This window comes from Medicago sativa, chromosome 6, assembly GCF_051527215.1.
Source record: "Medicago sativa cultivar Bolivia chromosome 6, Bolivia_mono, whole genome shotgun sequence".
NCBI lineage: Eukaryota > Viridiplantae > Streptophyta > Magnoliopsida > Fabales > Fabaceae > Medicago > Medicago sativa.
In genome coordinates, this window is record NC_140754.1 from 91,104,703 (window position 1) to 91,128,312 (window position 23,610).

The 23,610-nt window shown below is 33.9% G+C and overlaps 1 long non-coding RNA gene and 1 other non-coding gene across 2 annotated transcripts; one reads left to right on the plus strand and one right to left on the minus strand.

Annotated features, from left to right (window-relative positions):
- The first annotated feature begins 6,224 nt into the window (after nt 1-6,224).
- On the plus strand, nt 6,225-6,330 carry LOC146918163 (small nucleolar RNA R71). The gene has a single exon (XR_015017237.1). It is a non-coding gene; the product is annotated as a small nucleolar RNA R71 (small nucleolar RNA).
- Nucleotides 6,331-18,687: 12,357 nt separating this feature from the next.
- LOC146918164 (uncharacterized) lies at nt 18,688-20,949 on the minus strand. The gene is made up of 3 exons (XR_015014262.1): nt 20,773-20,949; nt 20,596-20,657; nt 18,688-18,984 (listed from the first exon to the last, which is right to left on the minus strand). It is a non-coding gene; the product is annotated as an uncharacterized LOC146918164 (long non-coding RNA).
- Between the last annotated feature and the right edge of the window lie 2,661 nt (nt 20,950-23,610).

Genomic DNA, 23,610 nt, shown 5'->3' on the forward strand with positions numbered 1-23,610 from the left:
TTTTGCACTCCTAAACAGTATAAATTGCACGTGAACTCTACCAAAATGTCACAATAAGTCCTAAAAATTACGTAATGACAGCATGTCATCACAACCCCAAACTTAAACCATTCCTTGTCCTCAAGGAATTTGCTTGCAACAGTGACAAACGACAGTAAAATAACAGTTACCTGACAAAACGATAGTACCCAAAAGTTCATTCTCCTTCTAGCTAAAGATGATCTAGTTTGACTTGTTCGCATCCACGAATTCACAACTCCACGCATCAAATTGAAATAGGGTTCTACCAGTCGACATGCAGGTCTACATATTACCATACGCTTGAAAGGTTTCTAAACATCAATCAAAGTCAATATCATTACACACTTTTGAGGTCTTTAGGGTTATAACGGGGCTTAGGTGAAAGGTGGGATATATTTGGATAAGTAGGCTACACAAAATTTGAGTTAGGCATTCCTACGGAAGTTAAAGCACAAAATTCAATCCTTCAATCATTCACCTTGTGGAATAACAATCAATGCAAAGGTACTAGAGAATTTTTTTAACATTTAGGGACAGTCGAGTTTGAAGTTACTCGGATTTTCAATGTTTTGTCCCTTTTTCGTCATTCAATTTCTTTTTTTTTTGATACACCATTTTTGTGTATAATTTGCATGACAATTCTTTTTCTTCCATTTTTTTTTTGTTCTATTATTCTCTAGTACCCCCACCCCAAACTTAATTGGTTGCAAATTCCAATAGCAACCCCAAACTTAATCTTTAGCAACATTCTACAATGCCTTAACTCAGAAAATACATTAAGGGACAAGTCCTAAAAGTCTCTAGGCTTGTAATGTAGTTTGTCACCGAACAAAAAGTTCTAATCCTACCGGCTCACAATTGGTTAAGAAAGGATAAATTCAACAAATTAAAACAGGGTAGGCTTCAAAAAAGGCTCACATGACCAAGCACTTTTTGCCTCAGTGTGTAATTGACAAAGACCAATCAATAATAGAGAAACAATGCAAGTTCTAGAAATGTAGTTGCATGGAAAACTAATCTAAATATAAGTAAATTGAAAAACAAGATTTGGCAATGAACCTTATGGCTGAGATTTCTGGGAGTATGTGACTACCTAACAACGCCGTACACTTCGCCTTTGAATCAAGTCACCCCTCCTTTAGAACTTTTGGAATACCGTTTCATCAAACAATTGTTACTAAACTGGAATAGGTCACATGAAACAAAACAAATTCATTAATTAAACAAGTGCAGGAACAATTACAATAGGGAAATAAGTTCAATGGACTTCGACATTAAAAAGAAAATAAAGAAAATACATCAAAAGAAAAATAAATCTAGTGGGTTGCCTCCCACCCAGCGCTTCTTTATCGTCACTAGCTTGACTGCTAAGGATCCTTAGAGGTCCTTCAGAATGAGTGCCACCCTTCCTCTTGGTAGGTCACCACCTAGGTATGGTTTAACTCTTTGGCCATTTACTTTGAAACTTCGATCTCCTTCAGGTGTCACTAGTTCAACAGCTCCATATGGTGACACACTTTTGACCAAGAATGGTCCAGACCATTTTGACTTGAGCTTCCCAGGAAACAGCTTCAACCTGGAATTATACAACAAAACTAGTTGTCCACAGTTAATATCCCTAGGCACTAAGTTTTTGTCATGATACCTTTTTGTCCTGGCTTTATAGATGAGCGCATTTTCATACGCTCTAAGCCTCATCTCCTCAAGTTCTTTAAGTTTCAAAATTCTTTTCTTACCAACAGCTACTTGATCAAAATTTAAGGCCTTAATGGCCCAGTAAGCTTTATGTTCTAGCTCAATTGGAAGATGACATGCCTTTCCATAGACTAACTGATAGGGTGAGAACCCAAGATGAGTCTTAAAGGCTGTCCTATATGCCCACAGTGCGTCATCTAATTTCCTAGACCAATCTTTCCTATTTGACGCAACTGTCTTCTCCAAAATCTATTTCAGCTGTCGGTTTGAAACCTCTACTTGACCACTGGTTTGTGGGTGATAGGGAGTTGCAACTTTGTGCTTAATGTTATACTTTTTGAGCACATTTTCAAGAAAATTATTGCAAAAATGCTTCCCCCCATCACTGATCAATACTCTAGGGGTTACAAACCTAGTGAAAATATTCTTTTGCAGGAAGTTGACAACAGTTTTGACATCATTAGCAACACATGGTATCGCTTCAACCCACTTCGTGACATAATCAACACAGACTAGAATATGGAGATAAGAGTAAGAGGAAGGGAATGGTCCCATAAAATCAATACCCCAACAGTCAAATGGTTCAACTTCAATGATTCCTTTTAGGGGCATTTCATTCCTCTTTGATATGTTACCTGTCCTTTGGCATCTGTCACATCTTGTGACAAAGTCGTTGCAATCTCTGAAAAGGGTGGGCCACCAGAATCCGCTTTGCAAAACTTTTGCAGCTGTCCTTTCTCCACTATGGTGGCCTCCATAAGCTGAGCTATGACAGTGCCACATGATACTATGCGCTTCCTCACCTGCAACACAACGTCTAATCAAACCGTCAGTACCTACCTTAAACAGATAAGGGTCATCCCACAAGTAGTGGTTTGCATCTTTGAAGAACTTTTTCCTCTGAGGATAGGTCATATCATCAGGAACTATGTTACCAGCCTTAAAGTTTGCCATATCAGCAAACCAAGGCCTTTCTCCAATAGCAAACAGCTGTTCATCGGGGAATTCGGCCTTAATGGCCTTCTCCTTCTTCGTCACCTCATCATTCTCCAGTCTGGAGAGGTGATCAGCTACCACATTCTCGACTCCCTTCTTGTCACGAATCTCATGATCAAATTCTTGCAATAATAGGATCCACCTCAACAGTCGAGGTTTTGAATCCCCTTTAGTCAAGAGATATTTAAGAGCTGCATGATCTGTAAAAACAATGACTTTGGAGCCTATTAGATAAGAACGAAATTTTTCCAATGCAAAGATTACCGCAAGCAATTCCTTTTCAGTTGTGGAATAGTTAACTTGATTCTCATTTAAAACCTTTCTTGCATAGTAAATTGCATGAAAAAAATTTGTTCTTGCATTGGCCTAGGACTGCACCAACAGCATAATCACTTGCATCACACATAAGTTCAAAAGGTAAATCCCAATCGGGTGCAATGATTATTGGTGCAGTCACCAACTTGTTTTTAATCAAAGAAAAAGCATTTAGACATTCAGAATCAAAATTAAACTCGTTTTCTTTGACCAAGAGGTTACAGAGGGGTTTGGAAATTTTTGAAAAGTCTTTTATGAAACGCCGATAGAAACCGGCATACCCCAAGAAACTCCTTACTCCCTTAACATTAACAGGTGGGGGAAGTTTCTCTATAACCTCTATCTTAGCTTGGTCCACCTCAATGCCTTTAGCACTTATTTTATGCCCCAAAACTATACCTTCAGTTACCATAAAATGACATTTTTCCCAATTCAAAACAAGGTTAGTTTCGGTGCATCTTCTAAGTACAACATTTAAATGGAACAAGCATTGATCAAAAGACTTACCAAAAATAGAAAAGTCGTCCATAAATACCTCAATGTTCTTCTCTATCATGTCAGAGAAGATGGAGAGCATACACCTTTGAAAGGTCGTCGGCGCATTACACAACCCAAAGGGCATCCTTCGATAAGCAAACACACCGAATGGACAAGTGAAGGCAGTCTTTTCTTGATCTTCCGGAGCCACTGCAATTTGATTATACCCTGAATACCCATCCAAGAAGCAATAAAAGGCTTGACCAGCCAATCTCTCAATCATTTGATCCATGAATGGTAATGGAAAGTGGTCCTTTCTTGTTGAGGTATTCAACCTCCGGTAATCTATACACATTCTCCAACCAGTGACGGTACGGGTAGGTATCAATTCATTTTTTTCGTTAGCCACCACCGTCATTCCGCCTTTCTTAGGCACCACGTGAACTGGACTTACCCATGAGCTATCTGAGATAGGGTAGATCATCCTTGCATCTAGTAACTTTAGCACCTCTTTCTTCACCACTTCCTTCATTGTTGGGTTAAGTCTCCTTTGAGGTTGAACTACCGGTTTGTATTCAGCCTCCATGTGTATTTTGTGCATGCAATAAGCTGGACTAATACCCTTCAAATCAGAAATGTTCCACCCCAAAGCTCCTTGATTGTCTCTTAACACCCTCATTAATTTTTCTTCTTCTAAAGGTGTCAAGGTATTGCTGATGATCACTGGTTTAGAGGCATCTTTGGTGAGAAAAACATACTTCAAGTGAGAAGGGAGTTCTTTTAACTCTGGATTTTTCTCTCCTTCTCCACTCAAAGTAGGAGCATCCATAGAGTACTTACCCATTAATTCTTCCATTTTTACCGGGTCCAACTCTTTCTTGCTTGCTTCAAGCTGCTTGACACAATCATTTACTTCAAGATCTTCATCATCCTCACAACTTGCTATAGAGTTCATGATTGCACGTTCAAGAGGTTGTGTGGGTTGAGGTTCATAAGAGTCGTCTTCAACTATTTCTTCAATAACATCAATCCGGTAACACTTGGGATTTTCATCTTTGTGCTTCATTGCCTCAAATATGTTAAACACGACTTGCTCCTTGTGGAACCTCAACATGAGCTCTCCCTTCTCAATATCAATCAAAACACGACCAGTTGCAAGGAAAGGTCTTTCTAGGATGAGTGGCATTTCTTCATCTTCAGCCATGTCTAAGATTACAAAATCTGCCGGAAATACCAAGTCATTAACCTTGACTAGCACATCTTCAAGTATACCGAAAGGATAAGAGATTGACCGGTCAGCTAAAGTAATGGTCATTCTCGTTGATTTTGGCTATCCACACTTAAGTTTCTTCATCATTGAAAGAGGCATCAAGTTGATACTTGCTCCCAAGCCACATAAAGCTCTTCCAATGTCTACCTGTCCAATTGAACAAGGGATAGTAAAAGCACCAGGATCCTTCAGCTTAGGTGGTAACTTCTTTTGAAGAATAGCACTACAATTCTCAGAAAGTGCTATGTTCTCATCATCCTTAGGCTTCCTTCTTTTGGTTAACAAGTCTTTCATGAACTTAGCATATAACGGCATTTGATCAAGAGCTTTGCCGAAAGGAATATTCACCTGAAGTTGTGAGAAAAGTTGCATGAACTTCCTAAATTGACCTTCATCCTTTTCTTTCTTCTTGGAAAGGTGAGGGTATGGAAGCTTCACATATGATGGAATAACTTGTGGTTTATCCCCATCCTTCAGAATTTGACTCTTCGACTTCCTCAAGATTGAATCTTCATCTATCAATTTCTCACTTTTTTCTCCCTCTATTTTTTTCTTCCTTTCATTTTCAACTACTCCATGATCATTTTCTGTTTCAACTACACCCTCATCATTTTTTTCAACTACATCATTCTCTTCCACCTCAACTACTACATCATCAACCTTCTTTGGAGCTTTTGGAACTAAAGGTGTCAAAACCTTTTTGCTCCTCAATTCAATAGCATTACAAGACTCATTCTTAGGGTTGTCTTTAGTGTTACCTGAGAATCCGCCTTTGCTTTGTTCAGCCAATTGCTTAGCTAATTGCCCCAATTGAGTTTCAAGCATCTTCCTAGAAGCTTCGTTGTTCTTTCTTTCAGCTTCTTGACTTTTCTTCATCTCTTCAAAGTTGCTTTGGGTCATCTTCATGAAGTTCATCATAGTTTCCTCGAGAGCTGATGGCTTTCTTTGTTGTTGTTGAGGAGGAGCAAGCATCTGAGAATTCAAAGCGTTGTTATTAGAATAGCTTAGATTGGGATGCTTGTTGATTCCTGGAGTGTAGTACTGATTTTGCCTTTGATATCCTCCCATGTATTTAGCTTCTTCACTAGAGCCTTCTGGTACACACTCACCATTGGGATGTTCTTCCCCACATAGATCACACTTGATTGCAGCCACTTGTTGTTGCTTATGAGCCAAAGTGAAGCCTTGAAACTCCTTAGTTAGAGCCTCGATTTGTTTGTTCATAGCTGCTTGGTTAGCAAGGATAGCAGTTTGTTTGCTCACCCCAAACACTCCTCTTTCTTTCTTCCTAGCTTGATCACGATACTCATTGCCAGCCATGTTTTCAATTAGAGCTTGGACTTCATGATCAGTTTTGCTCTTGAGACTACCTCCCGCGGAAGTATCTAAGAACATTATAGTGTTTGGTGTCACCCCCTCAGTGAAGATTTGGAGGTATTGTTTCTCGGTGAACTCATGATTAGGGCATCTCTTAAGAAGCAAGTTGAATCGCTCCCAAGCATCATACAATGATTCACCTTCTCCTTGCTTAAAGTTAGAGATCTCCATCTTCTTTTCCCAATATTTAGACATAGGGAAATATTTCTCCAAGAACTTCAGCTCTAACTCTTCCCATGTTTGGACAGTCCCATTTGGAATTGTTAGCAACCAATCTTTTGCTCTTCCCGTCAAAGTGAAAGGAAACAGCCTTAGCTTCTTTTGTGCTTCAGTCACGGTGGCTGGTTGCACACAAAATTCACAAGTCTCAGCAAAGCAGCTCAAGTGTTCATGAGGACTCATGGCTTCAGTCCCATCGAATTGCTTGTCCCTCAAACCGTTTAGGACAGTTGTCTTGATATCGAAAGCAACGGGGTTAGCTGGTTGAAAAGTGTGGGTCAGTTGACCGCGATGAGTTGCTAACCCGTAGTCTCCTAGCTTAGGTCTTGCTGCAGGTTCTCCCATGATAGCAGATCTAGGAGAAGAGATTGTTTCAGATTCAGTTGAGAGTGGCTCCGGTATTTGTTCTCGAACACCCGGTGGAACGGAATGAGATAACCTTCGCAACCGGGTAGCTTTCCGGAGTGCTCTAGCAGTCCTTTCAATTTCTGGATTGAATTCGAGATCGTCGGCGCTCACTTTACCTCGTATAAACAGCAAAATACCTTAGTAGCACTGCACAATGCAAAGTAATCAAATGAATACTAAAACAGAAAAATAAAAATTAAAAGCAGAAAATTAAATTGCAGAAACCCTAAATTATAACGTAATTGCCTTGTTGAAATAATCAACAGTCCCCGGCAACGGCGCCAAAAACTTGATAGACGTTTGACAAGTGCACCAAATACTATCGAAGTAGTAAAAATATCGATCCCACGAGGACTGTTTTTAACTTCAATAATTCAATTGCGTTATAGAAATAGGATGTGTAAAGTTTATTTTGGTTTGCCACTAGGCAGTAGATTTGGTTTGATTTTATGAAATCAAATAAAAGAAAATAAAGATTTGTTAAGAAAATATGAGAGAAAGATGAGATCAGATCCGTCGAATCCTCTAAGTTCCCCTAATTGGTCTACTGCACCTACTTGTTATGAATCCTCTTCTAGTTTACGATGATTAACAATTTAGCCCTAATCAATCCCTTGAGTTAGGACCCTCTTCTTAAACTACAGCCCCTAATTCCTTAGGTGGTATATTAATTCTTGAAGGTTTTACCGAACGTTAACCTATTATCACTAACAAACGATTATCTATTCCTAGACTAACCCTGTTTATTAGAACAATCCAATTAGGTCTAAGTTGAAAGCCATGGTCAGTGGTCATTCATTCTCACAAAATCAAGTTATATGTGATCAAGATATAAAAAGCATTAAGAACAATTGAATTGAATAAACTAGAATTGAATTCATAAACAAAATAGAGTTTCACAGCAACATGTGTCAATTAGGGTTACAAAGATTCATCTCGGATATAATCTCTAAGAGATTTAGCTACTCATAATCGAGTTTACAAATAGCATAATCAATGAAATAATTAAAACATACATGAATTGGTAAAAGGTTGAAGAAATCGCCCTTCTAGCCGTCTCCGATGTCTCAGAATCGCACGTTGCTCTCCAAAATCGTAACCCTTGTTCTTTAGGTTGAGTGCTGTATTTATAGAGTTTTGGGCCTGAAACAAACAAAATCGCGCCACGCCTGATATATGGCGCGCCGCTATTTCCCTCAAACAGAGAGATGTGCAAACTTCAGTTCAAAATCGCGGCAAGGCTGGAAAGTGGCGTGGCGCGATTTGCTTCAGACAGTCTTCAATTTTTCAGCTTTTTGCACTCCGAAACAGTATAAATTGCACGTGAACTCTACCAAAATGTCACAATAAGTCCTAAAAATTACGTAATGACAGCATGTCATCATTTTTGATGTTTTTTTGGTTTTTCTTCTTATAATAATGACAGGAGGAGGGAGTAACAAGTTTGAAATATACACATGTTATTTTTCTAACAGAGAGGTATGAGATTCTAAGTGACTAAGAAATCAAGAGCATTAAAAAATGCAACTACTTCTAATCTCATACACCACCACCAGAAATATAACTAGTTGCACTGTATATCAATTAAATTTGGTAGACCACTCCGTTTATAACCTGGGTGGTAGCAATGCAGCATGCATTCCTAATTTATAAGAAAAAATGTGTCTCTGTTTTTTACAACTTTCGATGTGGGCTTCTAAACTACAATAATGAAATGATATACACGCCTCTTACTTCTCCATAATATTTTCGTTTCTCAATTTGATACAATGGAATTTCTCTCTCTTTGGGTTTTGGGTTCAACCTTGCCTTTTCACTGTGTTTGTTTTCCTGCTTTGCAGGTGCATCCGTAAAGAGAAGATCAAAAAGTGTTTGGAAATTTGGGTATATATGTTTTTCATAATAAGGGTCTTGGTTGTTTTCTGGTTACATTAGTGGTTCTAGATATTATGCAATTTCATCTTATACCATATAATTGTGTTGTGTAACCGATTATGCTACAATCATCTTGTAAAGCCTTGTTTCATTTCTTTCAAACCATGTTTACTAAGAGGTAGGCAAGTTACTCACACCCTTGCGATGACGTCAAGGCCTTCTGCTAATTCTCAAATTTATAGTTTGGTCCAACTAGCATATGAAAATTATTTTCTCTTTTTTTTTTTTTGAAATAACTCTAACCCAAGTACAAGACGTACAATGATTAGAGCAAGAACAAATACGAACAATCTACATTTGAAAGAACATTGCAGAAAAATCCTCACATATACATACATCTGAGAAATCTAACAAATAGGCCAAGTTAACTTCCTTACCGAACTAGTGTACCAGCGATGCTATAGATTACTGCACAATTGAAATACATTGATTCAGTCATGCCACCGATAAATATCCAAAAGGCACACCTTATAGTCATACCGTTACAAGCTAGCCCAACACACACACACTTAGCCAAACCTTTAATATGGGCCTTAACCAATCCAAACATAGCTTCGACACCATAACCAACTTAAAATAGAATTCACTAACCTAACCACCAACAGAAAAACAGAAAAGAGAAGTAAAAGAGATAAACTAATAAAGGATGGGAAAATATCAACTTACAAAATGCACTACTCAGGAGTTATTGGCTGCTACTTACTACTTGCTCTCTTTTCTTTCCTTTTCCTTTCTTTTCTTTTTTATCATAAATTTTTTATGATGTCGCCAGTTTTGGATTCTGTATAATTTGATTGGCTTCCTTCTAGCATGGATGACACGGAATTTTATTGGTAAATCCATACCCTATCTGTTTTGATGGGGTGTCCTAGCATAAATTCAATAATCAAAAGATCTTAATTACACAACGACCTTGAATGATTTTCAAGCATCCTAAGATGTTGTCACATGAAATGCAAACGACTGAAAGCTCAATTGACACAATTGATCAAGCAATTCAAGCTCCAACAAATCTGACACAATGACCTTGACTAATAATAATAATAATAATATCTACTGAATCGCAGACTGCATCATTATCAAGTTCCCCGGTTGATTTGTATAAGAAGACCAAGGCTACATTGTTCAAACCATCAAATCTAAAGCTATACATCTAGTAACGAGAGAGATTCAGAAACTGATAGCATACAAACGGGAGAGATCCTTGAATAGGAGGATAATTCTTCTAAAATTTGGGGGCTCTCTGTCGGTTTTGGGTCAAAAGTATGGCAAATGGTCATAACCTAAACAAATCTTGTATTCTGCAAAATTTATGCTGCGAATAAAAAATCTGCTTCGAAAGCTTCATGTTCTATAATTTTACACGTTGTCGGATTAGATGGAACACATTAAGGAACATCATATGGGTATTTCCATTCCTTCATACATATTGATGTATTTGCTTGTCAATCCGAGACAAAAATAGGATTTGTAAAAACACATGAAGAGAAGGACAACTAAAAACTAGTAATGTACATCAATTTGACAAACAAACCAATTTAGTTTCAAGACTTTGAAGTTTGGGACAACTTGGTGACATTTTCACCCCAATCATGAATAATACCAGGACACCAACATAGTTGAAGTTTGGTTAAGTTTTCAAACACGGGAATACTGTTGTAATATGAATTCAATTCTTCTTTGAGAAGAGTTGCTCCAAACTGCAAAGCACAATAATAATAAGATACAAACATGCATATTATAGACACAAACAAATCAAACAACATAAATAACAATCCAATTAAATTAAGTTTCTTTTGAGTACACATCAGTTGGTAGCAGAGACATAGTAGAGGAAATTGTATCCATCATAAAGTGAAGTTGAAGATCTTACATGATTTGGATCATTAGGAGGAAGGGGTAGATATTGAACCTTATATACATGATATTTCTCTCATGAATCATTTCTCAGCATAATCTAGGAATTAAGATCACCACAAAGATTTTCATGACCACTATATTAGTAATTAGAAAATTCAATGTTTGTGAAATGCTTAGAAATGAATGTCATAATATAGAGGAAGACTAAAATAAAATTAGGAAACATTGTAAAAAATTAAACCATATTTACAATCTACTTGCAACAGTAGTTATACAGTCAGAAAGTTGAAATCTATTATCTGTCAACTAACTCTAGTTAACAAATTGAAAATATTTTTTTTTAAGAGGAAAAATAAATTGAAAAATAATATGGTAGGTGCAAATGTGCAACGATTACACCAAAAACTTACAAACTCAATACAAAGAGTATATCAATCACTACAAGCAAAATTTCTTGTAGTGAATTTATTACAATAATACAATAATTCAATACCTATATCAAAGATATAACCTTCATCAAAACAAAAATTAACCGACAAAACTATTTCTATCCTACAAACAAACTAATAGACCTCCTTTCTTTGTTCATAATTGTAACCTTGTGTTGTGCTCTAAGCAAGGGACGCGACATCACCTGTGGGTTGTCAGCAGAGAAGCCGGTTGGGAAGACACTTCTTAGTTCACCAAGTCCTTACAAAAATTAGGAGGGTGTTGGATTGAAGATATGTAGAGACATTTAATGCACAGGATAAGGATAAGTACATGAAAATTGTAAAAATAATTTTTGTTAAGAGGGATTGTATAAACTAAGTTAGAAAATAGTTTACCATACCTCTAAAAAAATATAATTTAAAAAAAATTAAATTTGATATAACATAAAATAAAATCAATATTTTTTAATTAAAACAAAATTAAATAAATTAATTTTAAAATATATGAATACTTGTCACAACTCATAGGGTGATTTTATAATGTATATATTATAAAAATTTAACATTAAGAAATATTTCGATTACTAGTCATTACGAGAGGTGTTCAACGATCAGAACCTTAGAGAAGCCGATCGCAATGAACTTAGACAAGGTCAGCCATGTGTAAGTGCAAGGAGGCCTTTTTGCTTAGGGCCTCAGATTTGCAACAAAAATTCTACATGCAGACAAAATTTTTCATAAATTTACTATCAATTATGTATTGTTTTTAGATAAATGTCTATTTCCATGTAGGTAAAAGTCATGCTTAATATAAGTTGCGTTAAAGAAAGATTTGTTTTTTCTTCAAACTGTTAATATTTAAACAAGGGTCCATTTTGTAATATTTTAGCCTGACCTCCAACTTGATTAGGGCAGCCATGAACTTAGAGAAACGTGTCATTAAACTCAAACTAACAAACCCTAGACGTGTATAGTCTCTTATAACACTTACGGAAGGAAGGAATAGGGCTCACTCCAAAGACCACGTTTAAGTGTAATGTGGACGCTTCCTTCTCATCTTCATCCACTAAAGTCAGTGTAGAAATGTGTATTCGGGATGATGAGAGCTGGTTTGTGTTAGCATAAACGTTTTGGCATACCCCTTATGCTCCACAGAGTTTGGAGTGGCGTTAGGGTTACTCCACACCATTAACTGGATTAATGATTTATATTACAACTTACAAATGTGGATTTAGAGCTAGATGCAAATAAAATTGTGGATCAGTTTAACGGAAGCAACAACGATGTTACTGAACTTGGTGTAGTGATATCTTTCAGGGAGTTCATGATCAGATGCTTTATGACTTCGTAATATGTACATAATAAGACTTTGCAAACCATACAAAGGCCGGGGTAAAAATTAGAAAATTATTGATTAGAACTCTTAAGAGCATAGTTATGGTGTCTTGTTATTTTAATTTGAGAGCTGCTAAATGGTGTCTTGTAGATTAGTTTATTAAACAAATAAAGATTACAACATCCTAATAAAAATATTCTCATTCTCAATAATTCTCTTGCCTCATGCCACTAGACTGTGAGGTCGGCGATATTAAGAAAAGATTTTATAAAATGGATTCTAATTGTAATCATAAATGAATAGCCACATATCTAAGAAATCAAAGTCTAGAAGAGAAGAGTGGAAATTCTAGCAAACAGTTTTAGAAAACGAGAATATGGATACCATTATTCTAGAGTCAGCAGTCCCACATCGAAACTCTGTAACTAATAGACACAAAAAGTTACCTATAAAACAATGCGAGTGAACTCCAAGTTTTACATTGTGGTTGTTCCCTTTAATATATCACTACCCATTGTCCGGAGGTGACACAGTTGGAAGTTATAAGTGATTGCATATTTTAATGCATTTAATTTCTTCTCACTTGGAACTTCTAACTGTGTTTTCATCTGCACAATGATGGGATATATACTCCTCTTGTTATATTTATAAGATATATTTGGGTTAATAAGAGTTGTTGTATTATATTTTTTTGACAAAAAGAGTTGATGTATTATATACAACAACTTTTATTGACTTAATTAAAAATTAAATACTTGTAGGAGCTTATATTGTCGATTAAAAAATGGTTTTTCTATGATATGTAAATTTACACATGTTAAAAGATTCAAAATAGTAATTTTGTATTAGAACTTGACAAATATATATTTTTTAATAAATAAGAGTTGTTTATCAATAAAAAGTTGCTGCTTTTAATTCCTTTAACATGTACATTTTAGAAAAACCCATTGAAAATTGATTGAAGGGTTTTAATACATACTTATTTTTATGAAAAGTCTAAATTGAGAATTAAAATATGTGTACATCTAGTAGATCAATTAAATTCACTCTCCTTTGCTCTTCCATCTTTGAAGAACAAGAGTATTTATATATATTTAATACATACCTTCATCCCTTGGTGATGCTCCTTAATATATGCTTATTTATATATAAAAACATTTTGTGACACTAACAACAGTACGATCTACTTTGTCAAAAAAAAAAAAAAAAACAGTACGATCTACTTTAAAATTATGTATGATAAATAGTGGACTACCTAGAGAACCTTTTTTTTTTTTTTTTTGAGCAAATACCTAGAGAACCTTATCTCCCTTAAAAGTTAAAACTTCAACTAATGTAAAATTTCAAGATAACCAAACCTTGCATGTCAATATAATTGAAAATCTAACTTCTGTGCATTATGACTGTGGCGTAACAATGGGACCTTCGTAGGAGAAACAAGATCTAAACATGAAATTGTTGTTAACTTTGACTCTGAAATGAAATGTGCTTTGAAATTTGATGAACCTATGACAAGCAAGTTGGAAGAGTGATAGGTTCATCAATGAAATGTACTTCTTGTTAATGTCGGACAATGGAATTGAAAATTTATTATTGCTAATGTCAGACAATGAAATGTGTTTTGTGATCTGTCAATGGTGGCTCTGAGCGCCGTACAACCATGACAAGCAAGTTGGAACTCTGAAGTTTAAGTAGAAGAATCCAATATATTAGTATCTAAATCACGAACTAATAACGTTCTAATCTACGTTATAGGAAAAATGTTGTAAAAAAAATGATGCTGCTTAACTTGAATACATATTTAGCTTAGAACATGTGCAATGGCATCTTGACCAATAAAAAATGTCACTATGGCGAACACCTTGAAAAAGACGGCTTTAAAAAGGTTCTTTCAAGCTTTATATTTTTTTTTCTTCAAAAGAAAAAGCTTTATATTTTTTTTTTCAGGTGTTGAGAATGGATCTACATTAGTTAATGATGACACCAAATTCATTGATGGACTCACTCCCATAGTACATTATGAACTACATGTTGACATTCCATTTCTATATATTAACACTGGTCCTCTGATATGCCAGTCAACCATTCTAATGTTTCTCATAATTCCATTTCCATAATGCCATAATATTTTTTCTCCCAAACTGCACATGCCCTTGTGCATCCGAGAAAGCAATGCCAGTCATCCTCAATAAAAACATCGCAGTACGGACAACTTGATGTGCAAATGACTTCTATTTGAACCAATTTTTCCCATGTTGGATGGCATCCCCTCGTTATCCACCATAGGAATACTTTAACCTTGTGTGCAATTTACATATTCCACAACAAAGTCCAATCTCCAGGGATCCGCAGGTGTGATGAATCTATGCGGAACTCCATAGTGAATCTATAGGCCGAGGGACATGTATATATTTCATCCTTGCTCAATTTCTACACCAGTGCATCTTCATTATTAATATGCATAATAGGTATTCTTTTTCACTCTATATATGTCATGCTGTTCAGCACATTCCGAATCAAGTCCATCACGACACTCCTCTGTTATGGTCTGTAAGGGAACTCACTTTAAGATCCTCCATACCAATCTATGATGGGCTGTGATGAACATATGGGTCATCATCACAAAGTGGAGTATTAGTTCATTACAAACTGGAATTTACCAAGACAAAAAACTGAAACAAATTTGCAATCTATTGTCACAAATAAGGGGATGTTTCTAAACCATTGGTGAGAAGGGGGAGAATTAGTTCATTACAAACTGGTTTTAGTGGCAAATTCTCCTACTTAATTAATTTCCCTTTTTTCCATATTCAGGATTACCACAAAAGATATGAATTGCTACAAGCAAACAGAGGACTGAGGTACACACTAACTAGAGAGAACTTTGGAGACACGTATGCCTATATATAAGTGAAATAAATGTGTGTCAGAGAAATAGACCTTCCTGAAACTTGCTGGATTTGGAATTAGATTAGCATTTGCTTCAGATATTGGAGTTTCTGCATCTCTTGTAACCTTTGCATGAGTTTAGATTTGAACTTTGGTTATTCTCTCAAGAAATGTAGTATACCACAACTAGTCCCACATCGGGTATGTGTTAAAACAGTCACGAATTAGTTTACCTATAAAATAAGAGTGTATATCACCAATTAAGTCATATTTGGGGACTCCAATCTCATACATTTGTTGTCCCCAAGATTTATATGTTTTATAACAGGTCATTTTGCGGTTGTTGTTGCTAGCGATTACAAGTGATTTTATTTTTAAATAAACACTTTGTAATCGGCGGCGACGATAAACGGCATAATGATTGTATATAATTAAACTAGCTTAAAATTTTCAAAAGAATATCTTTTTCACTTTTATTGTTGATAAAAATCTTACGGTTCTTCCTTTCGTAAATATAATTTCATTTTTACGGTCCTTTGTTCTTGTTTATATCACTAAACCATGTTGATCTCCTTTATTTTGAACTCCAAACATTATTTTTACGTTGCATCCAATCATTGATATCATAAACAAATAAGGATATTAAAGTTGTTAAGTATGTGTTCGGGAAACGAAACAATGTTGTATCCAATCTACACAAATCCAAAATAAGACCTCATTTAAAGTAAATATCAACTTATTGGTACAAGATATCAAACAAAACTATATCCACTCTACATGAATCCCAAATAAAGGTCTCCCTTACATCACAAGTAAAATTTACATCTAACAATTTAATGAAGAAGAGTTGAGGTACTGTAACACAATGTGTTACTTAGTCCAATGCCATTTCTGATTTGTGACTTGCAGGATTGTGGCCTTTACTCTAATATCTTCTTCTTTGATTTTGTTAACGACAGCGAGCTGAATTGCGTCTAGGAGACATAAAAGGGTGATTGATGTTCAATTTCCTATCAGACAGCTTGTTTTAAATCCAAAATTAAACAAGATCAAAAGGTCTAAACAATATCATAATGTGCTGAAAATAACTACATTCAGTCCAGGTTACCATATATCATCACATAGCTGAAAAAGGATGACAAACCTTAACTCATGTACAAAAGCATCAAACATTTAGATTCAGTTTTACCATCCCAAAATAATTCATACAAGCTGCAACAATAGAGTACTTTTACCAAACTGGGATCACCAACAACTAAAGTTAATAAGCCTTAAATTCCACATCCTACATAGACAAAGTTAAGCTTATAATCACGTTTAGAATCCAGTACCAAAGGATAAACAACTTATGCTTAAAATATAACTTTGCCATAGCCAATCTATTAACACGTTCGTTTTGGAATTAATTTAAAGAAACTAGTTTGCTTGCCAGTGCATAATACATTATTATGTTGTTCTACCTTGGCCAAAAAAGTAATGTTTTGCTAGGAGGGAATGAATGAATGAATGAAGAAGCATAGAAAATTGTAAATTGTTCAAAATTTGATAAAAATAGATTCAAATAGACTCAAACATACACTGAATCAAAATGGTACACTATAACTGGAAAATGGTCATTGTTGAGAGGGGATCTCCCAATAACTTTTTTATTTTGAAAAACTGATTAAATATTTCTGAAATGAAACTTATGATCTCCCAATAAAACTCTTTCTTCTTATTTAATAAAAACTTTAATGTTAATATCCGATGGCTGCAACAACTATAATTTTGTGTGATTTAATTATTCTCTACATATTGATTTCAATAATTCTATCAAAGCATGTAAGAGATCGTTCAAGGATATACTACATGTATGATTTATATTGTAGCTCATAATATCATTGATAAGCCGTAGTTTTTGGTGCTTTAGAATTTAAATTCAATAAAATTTATGTCATTAATCCTTCAAGTAAAGAAAGAGATAATACAGTATGGCAAATTTTGGATAACCGAGAATTGGAACTATTTTCAACCTCTAGATTTTAACTAACATCATTTTGAAGAAGTTGACAGAATACTTCCATTTCATGCAGTCTTTCATCAAGCTTTTGTAGTTTATTTTACAGAAAACTAGATCAGATATATATATTTTACAGAAAAAAAATTTATCCTTGTTTGGATGGGAGAAACACAGTGAAACATTTCCAACCATCATCATTTTCGCGTATGAAATTTTAAAGCGAGCAGTTTTTTTTTTTTTTTTTAATTTGTTTTCTTTTCTATGCATACTTCCCCAGCTTTGGAGAATTTCTTAGTTTTTCTGGTAAATGCTTACCTTGCCAAAATGTCAGAACATTAGTCATATCGTCGTTGGCCTAGCTTTTATGTTTTCACTCAATTCAACATATCGCAACAGAAAACAATTCTTAAATTTAAGTTTTGAATAGTACTTTTAGGACAAATTTGCAATTGTAATTCTGGCTATTTTAAATTGTTCTGATGGACTACCATACAGAACAAAAGAAGGAGAGTAGCAAAGCAGCTAGCAGCACCTTTTGGAACTGTGTGAATTGTAAAAGGAGACAAAAGTAAAGTAATACATGAACAAGAGATTATAAACTCTACGGAGCAGAATGTAACGGGAACAAAAGAAGTATATGACGACCAGAAGAAATATATACTAAATGTGTAAAATATTCTCTTCGTGAAGGTTCGCCATCATGATTGGACCTATATTGATCTCTTGCCTGTTATACATTGTTATTTTCTTCTACCTTCACTTGTATTGTGTCTCTTCTATGTTCCTATCCACAAACTTGAAAGTTGAGTTGAAAAGAAACAATTACTGAGGAAACAACTTGAGAGTCCAAAATCACAATAGTTCCCTACAGATGTGTTCCGCTGAAAAATCAAGGTATCATCCATTTTGGTCTGCTATCAATATCATCTTTTTCAGATAAACACTACAACATTTTTGGCTTTAGCCAACGCCACAAAAACGTGGACAGAAGTAGTAAAACCGTTGTCTAAACGTTTAGGCCACGGATATAAGGGTGTGGTATATACGGCCGTTGCCTAAAGTATAAACCACGGTTTTTTGTACTATATGCAACGGAATCCATAAACCGTCGTCTGAATGCATCTAAATGCCACGGTTTTTATGAAAGTTTAAGGCCGCGGTTTCCAAATTAACAACGACAGTTAACCGTGGTCTATATGTTTAAGCTACGGAATTAACTATTTTTTATACACTTCAGACTAAATGTATAAAGCGTTGCCTATTTACTTAACCCACATATATAAAACCGTGGCCTCACATTTTAATAAAAAAAAAATACAGCTGTTTAGTTTTGCTTTTTATTCCCTGCAACTTAAACACAACCAATAGGATACTTCGCTTATACATCTCATGATAGTTTTTTAAAATCATTTTTATAACTTATGAATTAAAATACTTATGAAAATACTTATGAAAATACTTATGAAAACAATCATTTTTATTCACTACATCAAAGAATAATTTTACATCAAACAATAGTATATAAAGCTCAACTCTTTCTCAAGTTAAATATACAATATAAACACATTCACAAATAACATTATTAACCTGTAATCTCATTCTAAAGTGGAAAGTGCTAGTGAATGTTGAAATTATACTACACCGGATAATGAAGCTCTTAAGCTAGCTTCTTGTGCAATAGCATCACAAGATGAAAATGCTAGTGTCACAAAGTTGTTGGCCTTACGTTGAAAAAATTGGTCAAATCTTCCCACATCTGTAATGCACAATTAAACCAACAAAAATACACATTAATTCGTTCAGTAATTATGTTATTTTTAAGTTGAGTTTGGATATGAGACATATGCCTAAGACACTCTATGACTATTTGAAAAAATTGAACCTTACAATAAGTATGAATCCAATAACATAGTTTATCAACTTAGTTTCAGTTAAAAGGACTTATTTATGTCACTTATCCAACACCCAATTACTAATTAATTTCAAATACATAAAGGAACAACCTTAAATTCACAATTTCTCGATCCAACACGGTATTACAATTGATATCGACATTAACTCTCATTCGAACCTCTATGGATCAAAGTCCAAAAACAAAGCACATACCAAGAAAGGTCCTAATGACATAAACAATTCGTACTAACTTACAAGCCATACTTAGATCCTATCTATATCCCGTTAAAGATGAACTAAAATAACGTTAAAGTAGGAATCCAATAACATAATTTATCAACTTAGTTTCAATTACAATGACTTATTTATGTCGTTTATCCAACACCCAATTACTAATTAATTTCAAACACGTAAAGGAACAACCTTAAATTCACAATTTCTCGATCCAACACGAGATTACAATTGATATCGACATTAACTCTCATTCCAACCTCCATGGATCAAAGTTCAAAAATAAATGCACATACCAAGAAAGGTCCTAATGACATAAACAATTCGTACTAACTTACAAGCTATACTTAGATCCTATATCCCGTTAAAGATGAGCTAAAATGACGTTAAAGTAGGAATCCAATAACATAGTTTATCAACTTAGTTTCAATTACAATGACATATTTATGTCGTTTGTCCAACACCCAATTACTAATTAATTTCAAATACGTAAAGGAACAACCTTAAATTCACAATTTCTCGATCCAACATGAGATTACAATTGATATCGACATTAACTCTCATTCCAACCTCCATGGATCAAAGTTCAAAAATAAATGCACATACCAAGAAAGGTCCTAATGACATAAACAATTCGTACTAACTTACAAGCTATACTTAGATCCTATATCCCGTTAAAGATGAGCTAAAATGACGTTAAACAATGTCAACTCTACACTAGATGAATTTTTTAAAATTGATTTAGAGCTTTAAATGTTCTTGCTTTTATATTCAAAACCCATGTCCACTAGCTCCAATTTTTTATCGTCGTCCACTAATATAAAAAAAAAATTGAAATTATAAGCCACACTATATCAAAATTCACTAGCTCATTGTATAAAAATTCACAATTGAATGAGTTACTTTTCTTTTTATAAATGTGAGTTGAGGACTTTTATAGTCAAAACTAGAAGTATAAGCAATTAAAGTAATTTCTAAGGTCAAAATAAACACAAAATTAATGCTAAAATTCGGATTAAGAAGAGCATGAGAAATTAGAGTTCAATACAAATGGGGAATCCTTTCATTAGGTTTACAAACTGAACATGATTAAATTAACACTAGTTAGCTCAATCTATCACAAAAATATGTCTATTTTTTCTTCTTCTTCCAATTTGAACAAGGATAATAAGATTTTGTCTTCAACAACAAAATACGAGCTTCTAAATTTTCAATTGAGTAAGCTAGAAGAATATATACTTACCCTAAAGAGAAAACACACACGATTATGTCACTTTTCCGGCGCGGTGGTGGGTGATAATAGATCTAGAAGAAGAAGAAGAAAAAAAACAATAAGAGGACAGAAAAATCTCAGTGCAGGGTAAGAAAATATGAACAAAGAAGAAGAAAAACAAATCAAAGTTGCCGGAAACGAGCTTACCGGAGCGGAGGAAGAAAAAGGGTCGACGAAAAAACTGCTCCGTTCGTGAAATTAATAGGATCAATGGAAAGATCTCGTCGAGTAGATGAAGAAAATTGTCTTACTTTGTTCGATCGGTGAAAACGGCGGTCAAAACGGTGCCGGAGAGAAGATGGTGTTGGTGGTTTGTCGAAGGAAGGAGATGGTCGTGTTCTTCTTCTTTCACATATGGAGAGAGAAACGATAATTTGATATGTGGGGTAGGGTTCAAGTGAAAAAGGCATAAGAGATAAACAAACAAAAAAATATGTGGCTAGTGTATTCCCTCAAAAAAAAAATATGTGGCTAGTGTATGTCCAATAAAGGAAGATAAGGATAAATAAAAATAAATATTTTCCTTCAAAAAAAATAAAAATAAATATTTCTCATGTCAAAAAAAATAAAACAAATATCTCATTAGATGTAATCTTGATTAATATTAAAAATAAAATTAAATAAGATATCTAAAGGATTAAAAAGGAAAAGTTTTAATTGGAAAATTACTCTAACAATATTTGATGATATATTCTCTCTATAAATTAAAATTAAAAGAAAGAGTCATCCCAAAATTAAATTCGATATAAAATTCAACTAAATAAAATAAAGTACACCACACTACTATTTTTTTATACAAAACTAAACAACAATGAATGGAAAAATAATTTATTTTGGTATTATCCTTCAAAAAAAATATTTTCTTACCATTAAACTCCCACACTAATTTTCTTTTCGATCTTTTTATTGTGCTAACTTTGGAAAAATATTAACGATGTTTTTTTTATGAAATTTTGATTTGGATTAAAACTAAAAATATAAATGTTTGTTGCTTTCATATAACAAATCAAACTAATCATGATTATTTGTTTTTTTTTTATAAGGCCAGAGCATAGAAACAAGAAGAAAGAGAATAGATGATATTTCAACTACACTTTAATCTTGTGTCTAGTGCTCATATATATTATTAAAAAAAAAGGAAAAAAATACATAAAAAAAAACTGGGGGGACATAGACCTAACCCAGTAAAAACACACGAATGTGTATGACAACCCGAACGGGCATTACAAGCATTATAAACCACACAAATGATGCCTCCTATGATTAATCCTAATTAAACAAAGGTCAGCTATCTGGTGAATGAACCAGCCGTCAACACAGCATAGTTCAAGAACCAACAACTCCCTGCAGCGAGGCAACAAGCAACACGGACTCTTTCGGGTCCAATTAGTCCAATGTCAATCATACGAATGACGAGGATTCCAAAGCTGTCTGAAGTCAGCCACAGGATAAAATAATAAAGGAAAAAGAAAATCACTGTTCTTATTTGTTTCAATGACACCAACAATATAATAAAAAAAATATAATCTAATTTTTTTTAATGACACCAATAATGATCTTTATTATAGAAAAGTTGTTTAAGGGTATAATTGGGATAATAAAAAATAAGTAGAAATATGCTTATCTATTTTGTTACACTTTTAAATGATAAAGGAAAAAAAATCATATATATATATATATATATATATATATATATATATATTCATATCATATTTGTTACATTTTTTAATATTTTGTTCTTATTTATTTATTTTAGAAAGAGAAAAAGTCAGCCCAATAAAGCTGAAATGAGTTGTTTTCTTTATATATAGTATAGATAAATAAAAGCATCAATACCATATATAAATAAAATAGTCTTTTTTTTTAGCAAAAATTATTCTCAATAAAAATAAATAAACAAAATAATAATAAAACATAACAATATCATTAAAAGATTTTTAAAAAAAAGGGTTTAGAGATCAATACCAAATTACAAGGTAAGACATTGGAATATTTTAATTCTTAAAGTTTTTTCTTTCAATGTTTCATGTGGCGTGTAATATTTGGTTCAGTTGAACCATTGTTAATTTTGCTTTTTCTTTTTTTTTTAATGTAAACATAATAAAAGAAAAAATTGCAAATCTTTTACAAAGTGTAGTGACTAATGTCAAAATATTGTGAAAATGCATGGACCAGTGACATATTTAAGTTAAAAAAATATATACACTTCTTCATTGTTAAAAATATATACACTTTTTTAAAAAAAATTAAATGGTAAATATATATATATATATATATATATATATATATATATACACTTTCTATTTTATTTTGTTATGAATAGAAGGGAATCACTGAAAAAGTATATGGAAATTTGAAAATATGAAATAATGATAGCCCACGAATTACAAATGTTTTTTTTTTTTTGAAGAAAGGAGAATTACAAATGTTATTAACAACGGTTATCGCATGTGGCATAATATTTAAGAAATCCGCGGTCCGAAGGTGTTTACGCCACGCTTTTTTTGATGCAACTTATTTAAAAGAGAAAAGCCACGCTTTTAAGTCGTGGTTTCAGTAGCAACATCTGAAATCCATTGCTTAAAGGGAATAGGCAACGGCAATACTATTCCCACGGTTATAAATTCGTGGATATATATGAATCGGCAACGGTTTTCAATTGGTCAACAGAAAAACTATAAAAACCTGTCAACGTGTAGAAATCCGTGGCCTATTACCCCTTTAGCCAACGGTTTTTCAGCTGTTGTCTAAAGTTTCGTTGCCTAAAGCCAAAAATGTTGTAGTGAAAGAATTTGTGTTTGGATGTTTTAACTTGAAATCAACATTTAGTTCTTTTCTGTGCTATTGATTAAAGGAAATGGAAGGTTATTGGAGTTCATTTAATTGTTGTTTATATCTGGCACGCGCATAAGCCCATTTTTTTGCCTGACTTCGATATGATTTTAGTGTCGAAATTGGATTTGTTATGCGTCATATTAAAGGTTT